The sequence below is a fragment of the Bos grunniens genome, chromosome 6, assembly GCF_055505025.1.
Source record: "Bos grunniens cultivar Pamir isolate PY7600 chromosome 6, Bosgru_T2T1.0, whole genome shotgun sequence".
In the NCBI taxonomy this organism is placed as follows: Eukaryota; Metazoa; Chordata; class Mammalia; order Artiodactyla; family Bovidae; genus Bos; species Bos grunniens.
The window spans coordinates 81,478,073-81,497,943 of record NC_141170.1 but is presented as its reverse complement, the minus strand read 5'-3'; the positions used below and the strand labels follow the sequence as shown (position 1 = coordinate 81,497,943).

Sequence of the window (19,871 nt, the reverse complement as noted above, 5' to 3'; positions counted from 1 at the left end):
TTCCAGGCGAGTATTGGAGTGGGGTGCCATTGCCTTTTAAACAAGGAGGATCAAATAAGGATGCACGTCATCAGAAATTTTGGAGAGCCGCTTGCTTTTCCTTGCTTTTTCTCCTCAGAGACTCCACTATTCTTTGCATGCACTAGAACTGGCTTGGTCCTTGAAACGACCCTTTGGAACAGAACAGTGTGTTCCTATCCATAGCGGAACCTGTAGTATATATCAGAAAGGTGCCTCCTGCTGGGACATCTCATTTCCTTTCTGAAGTGTGAAGTGTTACTCGCTCAGTTGTGCCCGACTCTTTGCGACCCCATGGACTGCAGCCCACCAGGCTCTCCTGTCATGAGATTTTCCAGGCAGGAATACTGGAGTGGGTTGCCATTCCCTTCTCCAGGGGATTTTCCGAACCCAGGGATCGAACCCAGGTCTGCTGCACTGCAGGCAGATTCTTCCTTTCTGCAGAAAGAACTTTTCTTCAGCCCACAGCTTTTTAGCCTTGGGATCCAAGCCCGCTCAGGCCTCAGAAACATGACACCAGCCAAGGAAACCACAGCTGAAGAGGGGTAGTGTAGGAAATCCATGTGTTGTTCCACCCGCCCCCACACTTTGGTTAATTTAATTTTCAATTTTTATTGAACTATCATTGATTTCCACGTTTTTTTTAGGTGTGCAGTAAAGGTATTCAGTGATACATCTACACATGCCAATTGTTTTGACCTTCTGCTCCTGTAAAGGTTATTAAAGCACATTGAGTAGAATTCTTTGTGCTGTAGGTTAGGTTTTTATTGATGATCTATTTTATATATTAGTTTGTATAGGTTTTTCCCATCTCCTAATTTTCCTTTACCTCCAACTTTTCCCTTTGGTAAGCAGTATTTTGCTTCTAAGTCTCTGAGTAGGTTTCTTTTTTGGCCACCTGATGGGAAGAGCTGACACATTGGAAAAGACCCTGACACTGGGAAAGATTAAGGGCAGGGGGAGAATAGGCCAATAGAGGATGAGATGGCTGGATGGCATCACCGACTCCATGGACATGAGTTTTCACAAACTCTGGGAGATAGTGAAGGACAGGGAAGCCTGGTGCATTAAAGCCCATGGGGTCGCAAAGAGTTGGACACAGCTGAGCAACTAACACACGTGGGAATCCTATAAAACCTTGGCTGAGAGTGAACCTCTTCAAAGAGGATTTGCACTTGTGCCCACAACTTGTTATGAGTCAAGGACAACTGTTTGTTTATTTTTTAAAATATTATTTATTTATTGGGCTGCACCCAGTCTTAGTTGTGGCATGTGGATCTTTTTAAAAATTGAGGCACGAGGGATCTAGTTCCCTGACCAGGGATCGAACCCCCAGACCCCCTGCACTGGGAGCATGGGGTCTAAGCCACTGGACCGCTAGGGAAGTCCCAGGACAACTGTTTATTTTACTTTCTCAGTTTGATGAGGTCCTGGATCTCTCTAGAATGGGTGCTGTCCAAAATCCTTACCAACTAGTATGTGTTCTGCTGAGGCTCCAGCTCCCGTGAGTGGAACTGTGAGGTGAGTGTCCAGGAGGGCCTGCTGGCACCGGTGGTGGCAGCTACAGGGGCACCAAGGGCATGTGCTTGTTCTCATGGCTGTGATTTACTGTGATGAAAGGATGCAAAGAAAAGTCGGCCAAGGGGAAAGCACACGGAGTGAAGTCCCTGGGAAATCGGGTACCAGCTCCAAGGACCTCTTCCAGGGGAGTCACGCAGGAAGTGCTCAACTCCTCCAGCCCTTAGCTGTGACAACACTTGAGAAACATCACCTGTCAGAAGCTTGTTAGTGACTTTGTGCCCAGAGTTTTTATTGGGGGCTGCTCATAAAGTAGCCCCTGTGCCTGGAACAGACCAACATTCCAGACTCCTGGAAGGAAAGCAGGAGTTTGGCATAAACTATGTTTGTGCACACAGTTTAAGCACTCATCACTTAGAGTTGTGGTAATCCTCCTGAATTCCAGGTTCCCAGATGACAACCAGAGACCAACCTAGCAAGCAGCCTTTCCAAGGATCGCAGTCTGAGAACTACTATTTTCAATCTTTTCTGCATAGTTTGCTCCCTTTGCCCTGGGCCAAGGTATCTTGAAAGCAAAATTATCATCAGTAGGACCCTAGGCATGGGATGAGAACATTAGGTGTTGATCTTGATGATGACCTTTAGGGGTTAACATTATCAGTCCTAAGGCTCCAGGAGGCCTGGGCTCTGTGTGCTCATGGTCATCAAGTAGGTAACATCTCCCACTTGGTGAGGGGTTTTCACATCTGGAAAACAACTCAGGAATGTGCATCAGATACTTTTATCTAGGTACTTCAGAGAGGAGCTAAAGCAGAGAATATGGGGGAAGACCCCATAGTTCCTGCTCAGTTACAATATAATGTCTTTTACTTGGTGATTCTTGTATTCCACTGGGGCTTCCCAGGTGGTACTAGTGGTAAAGAATGCGTCTGCCAATGCAGGAAACAAAAAACACACGGGTTTAGTCCCTGGGCTGGGAAGATCCCCTGGAAGGGTGCAGGGCAACCCACTCCAGTATTCTTGCCTGGAGAATCCCATGGATGGAGGAGCCTGGCAGGTTATAGTCCATGGAGTGGCACAGAGTCAGACACGACTGAAGCGACTAAGTGTGCTTGTATTCCATAACATGTTTTCAAGGTTTATTCATTATGTGCCATGTGACAAGATTCAGCATTTTCAAAGCTAAATAATAATCCCTCATATGTATATACTACATTTTCTTTATGCCTTTGTTTTTGTTCAATTGCTAAGTCATAGACTGACTCTGCGAGCCCAGGGGCTGCAGCACGCCAGGCTTCTCTGTCCTTCACTATCTCCATGAGTTTGCTCAAACTCATGTCCAGTAAGTCAGTGATGCCATCGATCCATCTCATCCTCTGTCACCCCCTCTTCTCCTGCCTTCAGTCTTTCCCAGCATCAGGGTCTTTGTTGACATGTGATATCCCTGCTTTTTAATACACTAAGTTTGTCATAGCTTTTCTTCCAAGGAGCAAGTGTCTTTTAATTTCGTGGCTGCAGTCACCATCTGCAGGGATTTTGGAGTGCAAGAAAATAAAATCTGTCACTGTTTCCAGTTTTTTCCTATATGTTTGCCATGAAGTGATGGGACCGGATGTCATGATCTTAGTTTTTTGAATGTTGGATTTTAGGGCCAGCTTTTTCACTCTCCTCTTTTACCTTCATAGAGAGGCCCTTTAGTTCCTGGTCACTTTCTGCTACGTGATAGCAGATACCACTCTAAAGTGGTATCATCTGTATATCTGAGGTTGTTGATATTTCTCCCAGAAATCTTGATTCCAGATTATGAGTCATTCAGCCCTGCATTTTGCATGATGTACTCTGCATGAAAGTTAAATAAGCAGGGTTACAACTTTTCCCAATTTTGAACCAGTCTGTTGATCCCTGTCCAGTTCTAACTGTTGCTTCTTGACCTGCAAATGGGTTTCTCAGGAGGCAGGTAAGGTGGTCAGGTATTCCCATCTCTTTAAGAATTTTCCACACTTTGTTGTGATCCACACAGTCAAAGGTTTTAGCACAGTTAATGAAACAGAAGTAGATGTTTTCCTGGAATTCCCTTGTTTGTTTTATGATCCAACAGATGTTGACAATTTGATCTCTTGTTCCTCTGCCTTTTCTAAATCCAGCTTGACCATCTGGAATTTCTCAGTTCCTGTACTGTTGAAGCCTAGTTTGAAGGATTTTGAGCACTGCCTTCCTAGAATGTGAAATGAGCACAATTGTGCACAAATTTGAGCATTCTTTGGCATTGCTCTTTGGGACTGGAATGAAAACTGACCTTTTCCAGTCCTGTGGCCACTGCTGAGTTTTCCAAGATGGCTGAAATATTGAGTGTAGCACTTTAACAGCATCATCTTTTAGAATTTAACATTGCTCACCTGGAGGTCAAATACCTCCACTAGCTTTGTTCATAGTAAAGCTTCCTAAGGCCCAGTTGAATTTACACTCCAGGATGCTCTAGGTGAGTGACCACACCATTGTGGCTATCTGGATCATTAAGACTTTTTTGTATAATTCCTCTGTGTATTCTTGCCACCTCTTCCTAGTATTTTCTGCTTCTGTTAGGTCCTTTCTGTTTCTGTTCTTTATTGTGCCAAACTTCGCATGAAATCTTCCCTTGGTATTTCGAATTTTCTTGAGATCTACAGTTTTTCCCATTCTGTTGTTTTTCCTCTATTTCCTTGCATAGATCGCTTAAGAAGGCTTTCTCATTTCTCCTTGCTATTCTCTGGAGCTCGGCATTCAGTTGGATGTCTCTTTCCCTTTCTCCTTTGCCTTTTGCTTCTCTTCTCTTCTCAGCTATTTGTAAGACCTCCTCAGACAACCATTTTGCCTTGTTGCATTTCTTTTTCTTGGGGATTGTTTTGGTTATTTCCTCCTGTAGAGTGTTATTATCTTCCATCCATAGTTCTTTGGGTACTCTTGTCTACCAGATGGAATCACTTGAATCTATTTTCACTTCCACTGTATAATCAGAAGGGATTTGACTAGGGTCATACCTGAATGGTCTAGTGGCTTTCCCTACTTTCTTCAATTTAAGCCTGAATTTTCCAATCAGGAGCTGATTATCTGAGCCCAGTTAGCTCCAGGTCTTGTTTTTGCTGACTTTCAGGAGTTTCCCCATATTTGGCTGCAAAAACTGTAATCAATTTAATTTCAGTATTGACCATCTGGTGATGTCCAGGTGTAGAGTCAACTCTTGTGTTGTTGGAAGTGGGTATTTGCTATGACCAGTGCATTCTCTTAGCAAAACTGTTAGCCTTTGCCCTGTTTCATTTTGTACTCCAAGGCCAAATGTGCTTGTTACTTCAGGTATATCTTCCTGACCTGCACATAGGTTTCTCAAGAGGCAGGTCAAGTGGTCTGGTATTCCCATCTCTTTTAGAATTTCCACAGTTTATTGTGATCCACACAGTCAAAGGCTTTGGCATAGTCAATAAAGCAGAAATAGATGTTTTTCTGGAAGTCTCTTGCTTTTTCGATCATCCAGCGGATGTTGGCAATTTGATCTCTGGTTCCTCTGCCTTTTCTAAAACCAGCTTTCTGAAATCTAGTTCCTCTGCCTTTTCTAAAACCAGCTTTCTAAAATCTGGAAGTTCATGGTTCACGTATTGCTGAAGCCTGGCTTGGAGAATTTTAAGCATTACTTTACTAGCGTATGAGATGAGTGCAATTGTGCGGTAGTTTGAGCATTCTTTGGCATTGCCTTTCTTTGGGATTGGAATGAAAACTGACCTTTTCCAGTCCTGTGGCCACTGCTGAGTTTTCCAAATTTGCTGGCATATTGAGTGCAGCACTTTCACAGCATCATCTTTCAGGATTTGAAATAGCTCAACTGGAATTCCATTACCTCCACTAGCTTTGTTCGTAGTGATGCTTTCTAAGGCCCACTTGACCTCCCATTCCAGGATGTCTGGCTCTAGGTCAGTGATAACACCATTGTGATTATCTGGGTCATAAAGATCTTTTTGTACAGTTCTTCTGTGTATTCTTGCCACCCCTTCTTAATATCTTCTGCTTCTGTTAGGTCCATACCATTTCTGTCCTTTATCTGGACATGGAACAACAGACTGGTTCCAAATAGGAAATGGAGTATGTCAAGGCTATATATTGTCACCCTGCTTATTTAACTTATATGCAGAGTACATCATGAGAAATGCTGGGCTGGAAGAAGCACAAGCTGGAATCAAGATTGCTGGGGGAAATATCAATAACCTCAGATATGCAGATGACACCACCCTTATGGCAGAAAGTGAAGAGGAACTAAAGAGCCTCTTGATGAAAGTGAAAGAGGAGAATGAAAAAGTTGGCTTAAAGCTCAACATTTAGAAAATGAAAATCATGGCATCTGGTCCCATCACTTCATGGCAAATATATAGGGAAACAGTGTCAGACTTTATTTTTGGGGGGCTCCAAAATCACTGCAGGTGGTGATTGCAGCCATGAAATTAAAAGATGCTTACTCCTTGGAAGGAAAGTTATGACCAACCTAGATAGCATATGAAAAAGCAGAGACATTACTTTGCCAACAAAGGTCCATCTAGTCAAGGCTATGGTTTTTTCCAGTGGTCATGTATGGATGTGAGAGTTGGACTGTGAAGAAAGCTGAGCACCGAAGAATTGATGCTTTTGAACTGTGGTGTTGGAGAAGACTCTTGAGAGTCCCCTGGACTGCAAGGAGATCCAACCAGTCCATTCTAAAGGAGATCAGTTCTGGGTGTTCATTGGAAGGACTGATGCTAAAGCTGAAACTCCAGGACTTTGGCCACCTCATATGAAGAGTTGACTCATTGGAAAAGACTCTGATGCTGGGAGGGATTGGAGGCAGGAGGAGAAGGGCATGACAGAGGATGAGATGGCTGGATGGCATCACTGACTCAACGGACATGAGTTTGAGTAAACTCCGGGAGTTGGTGATGGACAGGGAGGCCTGGCATGCTGTGATTCATGGGGTCACAGAGTCGGACATGACTGAGTGACTGAACTGAACTAGGTATATCTTGACTTCCTACTTTTGCATTCCGATCCCCTATGATGAAAAGGATATCTTTTTCGGGTGTTAGTTCTAGAAGGTCTTGTAGGCCTTCATACACAACCATTCACCTTCAGCTTCTTCCGTGTCAGTGGTTGGGGCATAGACTTGAATTACTGTGATATTGAATGGTTTGCCTTGGAAACAAACAGTGATCATTTTGTCATTTTTGAGATTGAACCCAAGCAATTTGGACTCTTGTTAACTATGAGGGCCACTCCCTTTCTTCTAAGGGATTCTTGCCCACAATCTTAGATACAATGGTCATCTAAATTGAATTTGCCCATTCCTATCCATTTTAGCTCGCTGATTCCTAAAATGGCGGTATTTACTCTTGCCATCTCCTGCTTGACCTTGTCCAATTTACCTTGATTCATTGACCTAACATTCTTGGATCCTATGCAATATTGTTCTTTATAGCATTGGACTTTACTTTCACCACCAGACACATCCACAACTGAGTGTCCTTTCTACTTTGGCCCAGCCTCTTCATTCTTTCTGGACCTATTTCTTTGCTCTTCCCCAGTAGCACATTCGGAGAAGGCAATGGCACCCTACTCCAGTACTCTTGCCTGGAAAATCCCATGGACGGAGGAGCCTAGTAGGCTGCAGTCCGTGGGGTCGCTAAGAGTCGGATACGACTGAGCGACTTCACTTTCACTTTTCACTTTCATGCATTGGAGAAGGAAATGGCAACCCACTCCAGTGTTCTTGCCTGGAGACGGGGGAGCCTGGTGGGCTGCCATCTATGGGGTCACACAGAGTCGGACATGACTGAGTGACTTAGCAGCAGTAGCATATTGGACCCCTACTGACGTGGGGGCTCGTCTTCCCATGTCATGTCTGTTTGCCTTTTCATACAGTTCTTTATGCCTTCATGTATTCATAAACATTGGGCTGCTTCTGTCTGTTGGTGATGTTGTGAATAATGCTGTCATGCACCTGGGTGTGCAAATATCTCCTGCAGATCCTCCTTTGAAGTCTTTTATATACATACCCAGATATGGGATGGTAGCATCATGTGTTATCACCAAATCTTGGCTTTCTCTGCCCATTGAAGCCGAATTTTAAAAATTAGAGACAGAATATGGAGGAAATAGAAAGACGGCTTTAATCTTTAGCCAGTCAAGGAGGCGATGGAGCAGGTCAGTGCTTCAAGAACTGTGCCCAGATCCTAGGGGAACCAAGAGACTTTATGTAGCCTGGTCTCAGAGTCTTAGGGTAAATGATAAGGCTCAAAGTAATGAAGGTCTTGCATCTCCTCCTTCTTGCTTTGTTTCAATAGTCATAGCTGGAGTCAAGTATACAGGCATTTGAGTCTGTTTGTCTCTCCTGATTTATTGTAATTCGACCTTCTTTCTGAAATGTAAAAAGAAAGAAAACTAGAAGGGGTGGTCTGCATAAAGGCAAGCACCAGGTAGAGGATGTAATTAGCATAGACTTAAAAGTGCAGAATATAGCTTATGCAGAGTTAGGGGGCAATATTACAGGATTTAAATTATATGGTGTCAGGTTAGTTTTGACAAAAGCAACTTTAATTACAAACTTCAGATTAGGAAAAGTTAAAGTAAAATCTAGGAATGATCAGGCCTACTCACTCTTCTCTTTATCTTCTTTGTTCTCATGAAAGGAAAAGAAAAACTCATTCTTTCTTCCTTTTCACTGCAACAGTATCATAATTTTATTTTTAATTTTTGAGAAACCTCCATAGTGGTTGCACCAATGTGTACTTGCCTTAACACCACATAAAGATTCCAATTTCTCTACAGCCTTGCCATCATTTGAGATCTCTCTCTCTAGTGGCCATCTGAATGGACGTGAAGTGATACCTCACTGTGGCTTTTTAATCGTTACTGATTTTGAGTACCTTTCACATTTTTTGTCCATTTGTGTATCTTACATGGATTAATGTCTATGAATTCCTTTTCTCATACACTGTGCTAGTGTTTTATGATGTTGCTTTGTTGTTTGAGCTCTTTATTTAGCTTGGACCTTAGCTCCCTATAAGACACGTGCTTTGCAAAAATTTCCTCTCATCCCACAGGTAGCCTTTTCACCTCATTGATTGTTTCCTCTAAGGTGACAATTTTTTACAAATGATGTAATCCTGTTTGACTTCATTTGCTTTTGTTGACTGAGCTTTTGATTTGATATCCAAGAAATCATTGGTAAATCAAATGTCATAAAACTTCCTCTCTGTCTTTTCTTCTAGAAGATTTATATTTATAGGTTTATGCATAAAATCTTCTATCCCTTTTGAGTGAAAATTTGTATGTGGTGTTATGTAAGGGTCCAAATTCATTCTTTGACATCCATTCTTAAATATCCACTGTTTTTGGGCACATAAATTCTGCATGAGAGGATACCTATTCTCTGGTTGCACAACTGACACACTGAACTTAGAAGAAAAATCTACTTATTTCCTAATTATTTCCAGTTCTTTGATGTGACCTCATAGTCATATCTGCTACCTATGAATCACAGCCATTTTCTTTGACTTTGTTATGCACAAAGGTGTCCGTTGAAAACAATTCACAAGCGTTTAGTTTGGGGCAACATGAGGACTGCAGCCCGGGAGACATCAGCTCATATAGCTTTGAGAAACTGTTCCAAAGAAGTAAGGGGAAGGGTAGTATATATATGATTTTGGTAAAGGGGGAGTTCTTGCAATCAAACACTATTTTTTGTAGAAAGTTTCTGCTGGTCTCATGAAACTTCTGCTACTCTCAACAAACAATCGTCACCATGAAGGATTTTAGTGCTTTTCTAGATATGAGGAGGTATAAGATTTGGGCTCATAAAATTAGCTCCTGATAATTTCTAACTATCTAAGAACCTGTCATGCCAGTTTTCCCAGAGCACAGAGTGCCTCATTTCTGCTCTCCACCCTGAACTCCCTCAGGGGGTGTTGAAGGTCAGCAGCTGCCGCAGCTCATGATTTAATCCTTGTAGGGTAGACGGCAAGTGCCAATTTGCACTTAGGTTCTCACTGCTCTCTGCACCCACAGTCATCCATGCAGGCCCTGGTAGCTTCTGACGTGTCAGCCAGTTCAGTCGCCTAGTTGTGTCTGACTCATTGTGACCCCATGGACTGCAGCACGCCAGGCCTCCCTGTCCGTCACCAACTCCCAGAGTTTAATCAAACTCATGTCCATTGAGTCGGTGATGCCATCCAACCATCTGATCCTCTGTCATCCCCTCCTCCTCCTGCCCTCAATCTTTCTCAGCATCACGGTCTTCTCCATGAGTCAGTTCTTCACATCATGTGGCCAAACTATTGGAGTTTCAGCTTCAACATCAGTCCTTCCAATGAATATTCAGGACTGATTTCCTTTAGGGTAGACTGGTCGGATCTCCTTGCAGTGCAAGAGACTTTCAAGTGTCTTCTTCAACACCACAGTTCAAAAACATCTATTCTTCTGGGCTCAGCTTTCTTTATAGTCCAACTCTCACATCCATACATGACTACTGGAAAAACCATAGCTTTGATTAGATGGACCTTTGTTGGGAAACTAATGTCTCTGCTTTTGAATATGCTGTCTAGGTCATAGTTTTTCTTGCAAGGAGCAAGTGTCTTTTAATTTCATGGCTATAGTCACCAACTGCAGTGATTTTGGAGACCAAGAAAACACTGTTTCCATTGTTTCCCCATCTATTTGCCATAAAGTGATGGGACCAGATGCCGTGATCTTAGTTTTCTGAATGTTAAGTTTTAAGCCAACTTTTTTACTCTCCTCTTTCACTTCCATCAAGAGGCTCTTTAGTTCTTCTTCACTTTCTGCCATAAGGGTGGTGTCATCTGCATATCTGAGGTTATTGATATTTCTCCCAGCAATCTTGATTCCAGCTTGTGCTTCAACCAGCCTGGTATTTCGTATGATGGACTCTACATATAAGTTAAATAGCAGGGTGACGATATACAGCCTTGTTGTACTCCTTTCCTGATTTGGAACCAGTCTGTTGTTCCATGTCTGGTTCTAACTGTAGCTTCTTGACCTGCATACAGATTTCTCAGGAGGCAGGTCAGGTGGTCTGGTATTCCCATCTCTTGAAGAATTTTCCACAGTTTGTTGTGATGCACACAGTCAAAGGCTTTGGCATAGTCAATAAAGCAGAAATAGATGTTTTTCTGGAACTCTCTTGCTTTTTCGATGATCCAACAGATGTTGGCAATTTGATCTCTAGTTCCTCTGCCCTTTCTAAATCTAGTTTGAACATCTGGAAGTTCACAGTTCTCGTACTATTGAATCCTGGCTTGGAGAATTTTGAGCATTACTTTGCTAGTGTGTGAGAGCAATTGTGTGGTAGTTTGAGCATTCTTTGGCATTGCCTTTCTTTGGGATTGGAATGAAAACTGACCTTTTCCAGTCCTGTGGCCACTGCTGAGTTTTCCAAATTGGCTGGCATATTGAGTGCAGCACTTTCACAGCATCATCTTTTAGGATTTGAAATAGCTCAACTGGAATTCCATCACCTCCACTAGCTTTATTCGTAGTGATGCTTCCTAAGGCCCACTTGACTTCGCATTCCAGGATGTCTGGCTCTAGGTGAGTGATCACACCATCGTGATTATCTTGGTTGTGAAGACGTTTTTTGTACAGTTCTTCTGTGTATTCTTGCCACCTCTTCTTAATATCTTAATTTATGTCCTTTATTGTGCCTATCCTTGCATGAAATGTTCCCTTGGTAACACTGATTTTCTTGAAGAGATCTCGCTCTTTCCTATTCTGTTGTTTTCCTCTATTTCTTTGCATTGATCAGTGAGGAAGGCTTTCTTATCTCTCCTTGCTATTCTTTTGAACTCTGCATTCAAATATCTTTCCTTTCTCCCTTCCCTTTAGCTTCTCTTGTTTTCTCAGCTATTTGTAAGGCCTCCTCAGCTTTTTGCATTTCTTTGTCTTGGGGATGGTCTTGATCACTGCCTCTTGTACAATATCATGAAACTCCATCCACCCTTCTTCAGGGTCTCTATCAGATCTAATCCCTTGAATCTATTTGTCACTTCCACTGTATAATCTGATGTGTACTTTGTTTTTTTCTGAAACAATGAGAAATTTAAGTGATGAATTTAACTTAAATTCAAGTGATTCAAGTGCAGCACTGTGATCACTTAACTGTGGTAAGAATGGCACAGCTTCAGTGGACTAGAGTTTTAAGACAGGTGGTTAGCTCTAGGGGATGTGTGAAAACTGACAAAATAGGATCATGGTGTTTTTTTTGGACACATGTAAGACTTGTTGAAAGTAAATGTAGAGAGTTCTTTGAAAATGGAGGGAGAAAACTGCAAGGAAGCTCCCTTTAATCACTCCAAGGTCCTAGGCACCTGGTGGTGGTGTATTCTGAAGTACAAATGACGATATTGGAGACTGGGCAAGTGTGCTGGGGTTCTGAGAATCTGGGACATCAGATTCTGTCCTTGTGATGTAAACAAATTTCTGGGAAGTACTGAAGACTTGATGCTGTTATATACACAGATGTTTACATTTCCCCAGACTTAGATCAGTGCAATTTGATGGACAGTTGGTGTTGATTGAAACAAACTTGGTGAATATAGCTTTAAAATATCACACGCTGAACTAGATGTTGGAGATGAAAAAGCATTTTGGACATGATAGTAGGAAGGTCAGCAAGGCATGTGCTGTGGTTTCACAGAAAACAGGATGCTAGATATAAAGCTGTAACATACATTACATGTCCTTTAGGGACTTCACTGGTGGTCCAGAGGGTAAGACTCAATCCAGGTTCAGTCCCTCATCAGGGATCCAGATCCCGCCAGCCACAACTAAGACCCGGCACAGCCTATATGAACAAATATAGTTTTTTAAAATACCGCCTGTAAATGAGTGGCCTTCCAGGAAAGTTGACCCACCTGTGGCAGGGACCTTCCTCACATTCTCTTGAAAGAGTGGTGCTCTTGTCAAAGTTCCGGGTTCCAGAGCACGCGTCACTTAGTTGTGTGAGAAGTCCACTGGTCAGAGGCAGTGAGCATTTGTTTTTTAAACAGTTTATTTGGTTTCTAGGCTAGAAGTTCTCACTTTTCACAGCCCATGTTGTCATTTTATCCATCTTGAGTGGAAGGAGGGTTTTTGTTTCGGTTGTGGTAATTGATGCAATGGAATTGGGTAGCAGGCTATGCTCACATGTAACATTGGTATGAATGAGATATAACGTCATTTTCTATAGCTGGTAGTTTGTTTTCGGCTATACTAAGAATGACTAATGCATGTGCATAGAAAGAAGATGTATGTTTGATGCTGTTTGCACAGGGAATAGTAGATGCTCAGGCTGATAAAATGGTTATGAAGACTTATAAAGTACTTTCTTTTACTTCTTCTCTCTGGCTTTGTCACGTGCAGTCATTGTGCACACGTTTTTATTCTCTCATAGTTTCAGTATGGTCACCCCACTGTCAAGCATCAAACCACGTGCCATGCAGCAAGGAGGAGGATGTGCGAGTCTGACAGGACTTAGCGGTTTTGACTTGAAGCCCCTCCTTCTTCATTCGGGGAATGTTATCCTCACTTGCCCTTCTCCATATCACTGGCCATACCACATGGCCCCTGTAAGGAAATACATGTTCTGTGGAGCACAGGCAAACACGTGAGAAGATTTCTGTGAATGGCTGAAGTTACTTGAACTCTTTCACGGAGCCTGACCCAAAGAACATTACAAACAGTTAAATGTTTGAGTTGAGGATTGTCGTTTGGTGCCTTGTTGAGGACCTCGGCTACACTTGGCCAGTTCCCTTTCTCTGTTGTGTGAGACCGCTGGTATCAGCCCGTGAAGGGTCATCAAGTGCCTGGAGGGTTACAACGATATTGATGATGACAGTGACTTGCAGTTCTTTGAAATTATTAAGAATAAAATAGTTTCTAGTATAATTGTCCCAGAAAATTGTGCTTATGTTATAGTACTTTTATTTTATAAACTAGTCAGGAAAGTGACTGAGTTAAAATAATAGGAACTGTTGGGCAGGCTCAGGAGAGACAGTGAGGGGAGTACCCCGGAGACCGGCAGAGCCGTGCAGAACAGCTCCTTCCCAGCCCTGCCCAGACTCCCCCACCGGGCTGTGTGCAGCCCTGTCCCTCCCTGGACCCTCCCTTTGCTGCACAGGTTACAGGGCTTCGTTGGCTGTTCCTCCCACATCTCAGTGGCTTGTGCTCACATTTGGCTGAAATAAGAGCAGATATGTGGGAACAAAGACATATCTGTTTTGGAGAACTTTTATTGAATGTAACTGATTTTACAGTGTCCAATTCATTTCTGCTTAGTAAAAAAGTAAATGTTGCTCAGTCATGTCCAACTCTTTGCAACCCCATGGACTGTAGCCTACCAGGTTCCTCTGTCCATGGGATTTTCCAGGCAAGAATTGTGGAGTGGGTTGCCACTTCCTTCTCGAGGAGACCTTCCCAACCCAGAGATTGAACCCAGGTCTCCTGCGTTGTAGGCAGACGCTTTACCATCTGAGCCACTGGGGAAGTCCTCATTTCTGCTTAGAGTCTCATTAAATCCTGCGCTTCATGAGCCATCCCATCCAGTACCCTTCTTTCCATTCCCAGAGATCCAGTTCAAATTCAAAAATGTAAATAAATATGCATGATGTGAAACGATAAACCACATTCAAGCTACTTAATATATCTGTCATCTGACTTTGTATTTTTTTCTGGTGAAACACTTCAAATACATCTCTTAGCAAATCTCAAGTATAATATGCCTTATGTTAACTGTTTCACCAGGCTGAGCTTAGATTTCTGGAACTCATTCATCCTGTATAACTGAATTTTTGTACCATCTGACCAACATCTATTGTCCCCACAGCAAGTTCCAGACAATTGATATTCTGCTCTGTTTTATGAGTTGGGCTTTAGCAGATTCCACACACAATTGAGATAATACAGTATTTTCCTTTCTGTGTTGCCTTATTCCACTTGATGATGTCCTTCATGTTCATTCATGTTATCTAACATGGAAGGATGTCCTTTTTTGAAGGATGAATAATATTCATTCATATATGTCACATTTTCTTTACTTACATGTCTGGTAGAGAAACAAGAGTGAGATGCCACTTCAAATTTCTAGCTGCATAAATTAATGAGACAAAATACAGCAAAAAATCGGTATACTAAGTTTTATTGAGAAAGGGGAGGAATTAAAAGTACCATGTACTACTGATGGGAGTATAAAAAATACATCTATTTAGGAGAACTGATTGGCTTTTACTTAAAAGTTTATCTAACATATTAGGAAAAAAGTGGAAGTATACATGAACATTGAAAACTCTCTGAACTCATCTGAACTTCTAAGATACCCTTGCTTTCTGTATTCCTCCACACTAGATGTATAGTTAGTTCCTACTGTATGCAAACATTTCTTTAAAAATCAATGACAGGGAAACAGAAGGAGAGAGAGAAAGGTAGGTCTCAGGATCTGCCTCCTCTTGGTTACTATGAAACTCCTAGTGCCAAAACCCCAGGGTGTTACAAGTATTACCTTCAACATCAGCCGCGAGGTTTCCTAAACAGTGCACTGTGACCTACTTATAAACACAGAGAGATTCTCAGTAGTCATTGCATTATTGACTGTGCACTTGTCATTTGCCAGAGAGATTTACTCAGATGTTACAACCTTTATTAGCCTCTGTAAAGTTTAAAGTCACAGCCACTGATCCTTTAAGACCACAGTGGAAGGGGAAAGCTACTTACATGACCTTTCAGGTACTAGGCAGAATCCATTTCATTCCCGTGGTTTGTTTCCATGTGAACCCTCCCTGGTCACACCTGGCATTGGGTGTCCCTAAAAGAGAGGTAAAATATGGGTCATGGCTTATCCATTCATTTCTCTAATTGTTTACTGTGTATTTGGTTGAAGGGATCATCACAAGTATTTTATATAAGTGAGGTTATTACCTCAAGGTCTCAAACTAGAAGCTTTTCACAATTAGGCTATGATTTGAATGCAAGACATGGGATTAGTGAGGAGAAGGAACAAGTACGGACCCTCACTCCACCCGCTGCATGTACCGTCACCCTTCCTCCATCCCTCTACTCCATCCTTCTCTATTGCTCTTTGTGACCTCAATATCTCTGCCCCTGTGACCTCGGGATATCTCCAGAACTAATTCCTCCCCTTCCTGGCTCCTTTATTGCTCTCCCACTTCCATCCTGTGCATTTTAGACATCCATCCCGATGGACCTTCTAGCCCCGGATTCCAGAGCTCTCAACCCAGCCCTCCTCCCCTTCTACTACTTCCAAACCTTTGACACTTCATATCCTCCTCCTCCCTGCCCTTTATCCTCCTCTCATTCCAATGACTCCAGCCATTTCTCATATCCCGTTATGACTAATGCCCTCAAATACTCAGTCATCAGTTATCAAGTGTCCTCAGTTTGCTCATGATCTTGCACCCATTTTCCCCAACCCCACAATTCCTGACTCTGCAATTTTTTGGAATAGTTTGAGAAGAAGAGGTGTTAACTTTTCTCTAAATGTTTGGTAGAATTCACTTGTGAAGCCATCTGCTCATGGACTTTCATTTGCTGGAAGTTTTTTTTAAATAACTGATTCAATTTTATTACTGATCATTCATTTGATAATATATCCTATTTCTTTCTCATTCAGTCTTAGATGATTGTACGTTTCTAGGGGTTTGTCCATTTCTCCTAGGTTGATTGTCCAGTTTTTCAGCATATGACTCTTCATAGCAGTGTCATGCTTGCCGATATTTCTGTTGTGTTGGTTGTACCTCCCCCTTCTTCATATCTGATTTTATTGATTTGGGCCCCCTCTTTTTTTTTTTTCATTCATGAATCTGGCTAAATTTTGTTTTACTTTTCAAAGAACCAGCTCCTCGTTTCATTGATTTGATTTGTAGTATTTTCTATTGATTTGTAGTCTCTATTTATTTCTGCTCTAATCTCTCTGGTTTTTAAAAATTTCACTAACTTTGAATTTTGTTCTTATTCTTGCTCCTTTGAGTGTCAGGTTAGATTGTACATTTGAGATATTTCTTGTTTGCTATGGTAAGCATGTATCACTGTAAACTTCCCTTTTAGAACTAATTTTGCTGTGTCCCATAATTTGGATTTTCTTTTTTCTTTTGTCTCTAGATATCTATTTCCTCTTTGATTTCTTCAGTGATCCATTGGTTGATTAGTAACGTGTTGTTTTGACTTCTCGTGTTTGTGTTTCTTGCAGTTATATTCTTATATTCAATTTGTAGTCTCAGAGCATTGCATTTGGAAAACAAATACTCAATATGATTTCAGTTTTCTTAAATTTCGTGAGGGTTCTTTGAAGCCTCTTATGTGATTTATCCTGGAGAAATTTCCATGTGCACTTGAAAAGGGAGTGTATTCCATTTGTATATTCTGATACATATCACTTCCCTTTATCCACTGGTTGATTGATGGTCACTTGCGTTGCCCTGCGGTGGTCGACTCACAGGGTCTGAAGTCGGTCTTTCTGCCAGTGGCTGAGTTGTGTTCATGCTGTGTTAGCTTGTCCAGAAGTGTCCCAGCACTGGCACCTGAAGGCCCTTTGTTCTGGGTAAGGCTGGGTATTGGGCGTATAAGCTGGAAGGAGGATTCCAAAATAGCATTTGCCAGCACTTGTTCTATGTGTTAGAAAAAGTTTCCAAAAATGGCTGCCACCAGTGTCTGTGTTCCCAGGGTGAGCTACAGTTGCCTCCTGCCTTTCCAGGAGACTCCAAGGTCATCAGGCAGGTCTGCCCCAGGCTCCTATCATATTACTACTTCTTCCCTGGGTCCCAGAGTATGTAAGACCTTTGTGTGTGCCCGTTAAGAGTGAGTCTCTATTTCCCCCTCCCCTCTGGGACTCCTGAAATAGAGTCTCAGTGGCCTTCAAAGCCAAATTCTCTGGGGGCTTGTTTTCCCAGTGTAGGACCCCCGGGCTGGGGAGGCCAATGTGGGGCTTGAATCTCTCTCTCCACTGAGAGAACCTCTGCAATTTTAATTATTTCCCATTTGGGAGTTGTCAGTCTAGGGGTATGGGACTTACCTATATTGCAACTCCATCCCTACCACACACCTCATCAATCCTTTGTATCTTTAGTTGAAGGCCTTTTCTGATAGGTTCCAGGTCTCTTTCATTGATGATCGCTCTGCAAAAAGAAGTGCTCTTGGTTTGCCTGTGAGAGGAGGTGAGTTCTGGGTCTTCCAGTTCCACCATCCTCTCCCAGCTCTCCAATGTGTCGTAGTTTTAATTTTTTTTCCTGCATATTTAATCTTGGTACGTTTGACTTTTCTCTGTAATTACTTAACAGAAGGTAATTTATATCTAATTGTGTGGCATCACTGTTTTGGCATGTTATAGAGTTTTATTTATTGAAATTTAATTGACATATAAAATCACGGTAATTATAGGGCTACAATGCAATGATTCAACATTCGTATACATTGCAAAATGATCAACATAATTAGTCTCATTACTACTTATCATAACAAGTTACAAAATTAACTTTTTTCCATTGAGAACCGAACAGTTACTTTCTTAGTCAAAATTATTGTACTATCAGTTTGAAAGTAGCTAGGTCACCATGCTATACATTATATGTTCATTATTACATGACTGGAAATTTGTAGCTCTTGACCCCCTTCACCCATTTGTGCAACCCTCTACCGCACTTCCCTTCTAGCACCATCGATCTATGTATTTGTGAGTTTTGTGTTTTTGGTTCCATATAAATGCGAAATCATACAGTATTTGTCTTTTTCTGATGTACTTCCCTTAAACTGATATCCCAAGATCTATCCAGGTTGTCACAAATGGCAATATTTCATCCTGTTATGGCTGAAGAATAGTCCAATGGGCGTGCTGTGGTTCATGGGGTTGCAAAGAGTCAGACACAACTGAGCAACTGAACTGTACAGAAATATACAGACATATGCACATATATTATTATACATACATGTATGTGTATATGTCTGTATGTATACATACATATACATATCACATCTATATATTCATTTATAAATAGATATTTATGTATCCAATCTATGTGTATATATGTGTACAGAAATATTCAGACACATGCACATGTATAATTCTCATATATGTGTATATATATATTTGTATACACACACACATATATCACATCTTTTTCAGTTCACCTCTCAGTGGCTCTTAGGTTGTTTCCATATCTTTACTATTGGAAATAATGCTGTAATGAACATAGTGGTATATATAGATTTTCCAATTAGTGTTTCCTTTTTTTCCAGATACATATTCAAAAGTGACACTGCATTATTGTATAGTAGTTATATTTTTAATTTTTTGAGGACTTTCCATACTGTTTTCCATAGTGACTGAACCAATTTACATTCCCACCAACAATATGCTAGAATTCCCTTTTATCCACATTCTCATCACCACTTGTTGTCTTTTTGATAATAGTCAGGTATGAGGTTATACGTCATTGTGGTTTTGATTTGCATTTTGCCAATTTAAGTGATGTTGAGCATCCTTTCATGTGTCTGTTGGCCATCTATATAGCTATCTACTTTGGAAAAAAATGTGTATTTATATTTTCTGGCCAGTCCAGTTTTTAGGAGGATTGCTTGTATTTTTTTTTTTTTTTTGCTGTTTTTGCTTTTTCCTTAATGAACTGTATGAATTTTAATATTTTGGATATTACCACCTCATCTGTATATGATTTAAAAATATCTTCTGTCATTCAGTAGGTTGCCTTCTTATTTTTTGATGGCTCCTCTGTACATAAGCTTTTAAGACTGATGTCCTACCATTTGCTTCTATTGCTTTCACTTTTTTTGTCAGATTCAAAAAATCATCTCCAAGATCTATGTCAAGGAACTTACTACATTCACATTTTCTTCTATGAGTTTTATGGTTTTACATCTTCCATTCAAGTCTTTAACCCATTTTATTTTTTGTGTATGGTGTTAGATAGTGGTCCAGTTTCATTGTTTTGCATGTGGCTGCCAGTTTTCCCAACAATGTTTATTAAAGAGATTATTGTATTCCTTCATTGTGTGTTCTTGGCTTCTTTGTCATGTATTAATTGACCATATATGCTTAGGTTTATTTCTTTGCTCTGTATTTGTTATTATGCCAATACTAAACTGTCTTTATTATCATAGTTTATAGTAGAATTTCAAATCTTAAAACACACAGCCTTTAGTTTTGTGGGTTTTTTTCTTTCTCATGATTGCTTTCACTGTTTGAGTTATTTTGTAGTTCCATGCAAATTTTAGAATTTTTTGTTCTATTTCTGTAATAAATGCTACTGACATTTTGATAGGGATAGCAC

General features: G+C 41.2%; 2 long non-coding RNA genes across 2 annotated transcripts in view; one reads left to right on the top strand and one right to left on the bottom strand.

The window, feature by feature from the left end:
* Window positions 1–13,655, top strand: part of LOC147370931 (uncharacterized) — a 57,865-nt gene extending 44,210 nt beyond the window's left edge. The window contains exon 3 of the long non-coding RNA XR_015165631.1: window positions 12,974–13,655. This is a non-coding gene — a long non-coding RNA (uncharacterized LOC147370931). The remainder of the gene's footprint in view (window positions 1–12,973) is intronic.
* On the bottom strand, window positions 7,675–15,602 carry LOC147370930 (uncharacterized). The gene is made up of 2 exons (XR_015165633.1): window positions 15,289–15,602; window positions 7,675–7,945 (listed from the first exon to the last, which is right to left on the bottom strand). It is a non-coding gene; the product is annotated as an uncharacterized LOC147370930 (long non-coding RNA).
* Window positions 15,603–19,871: the final 4,269 nt, after the last annotated feature.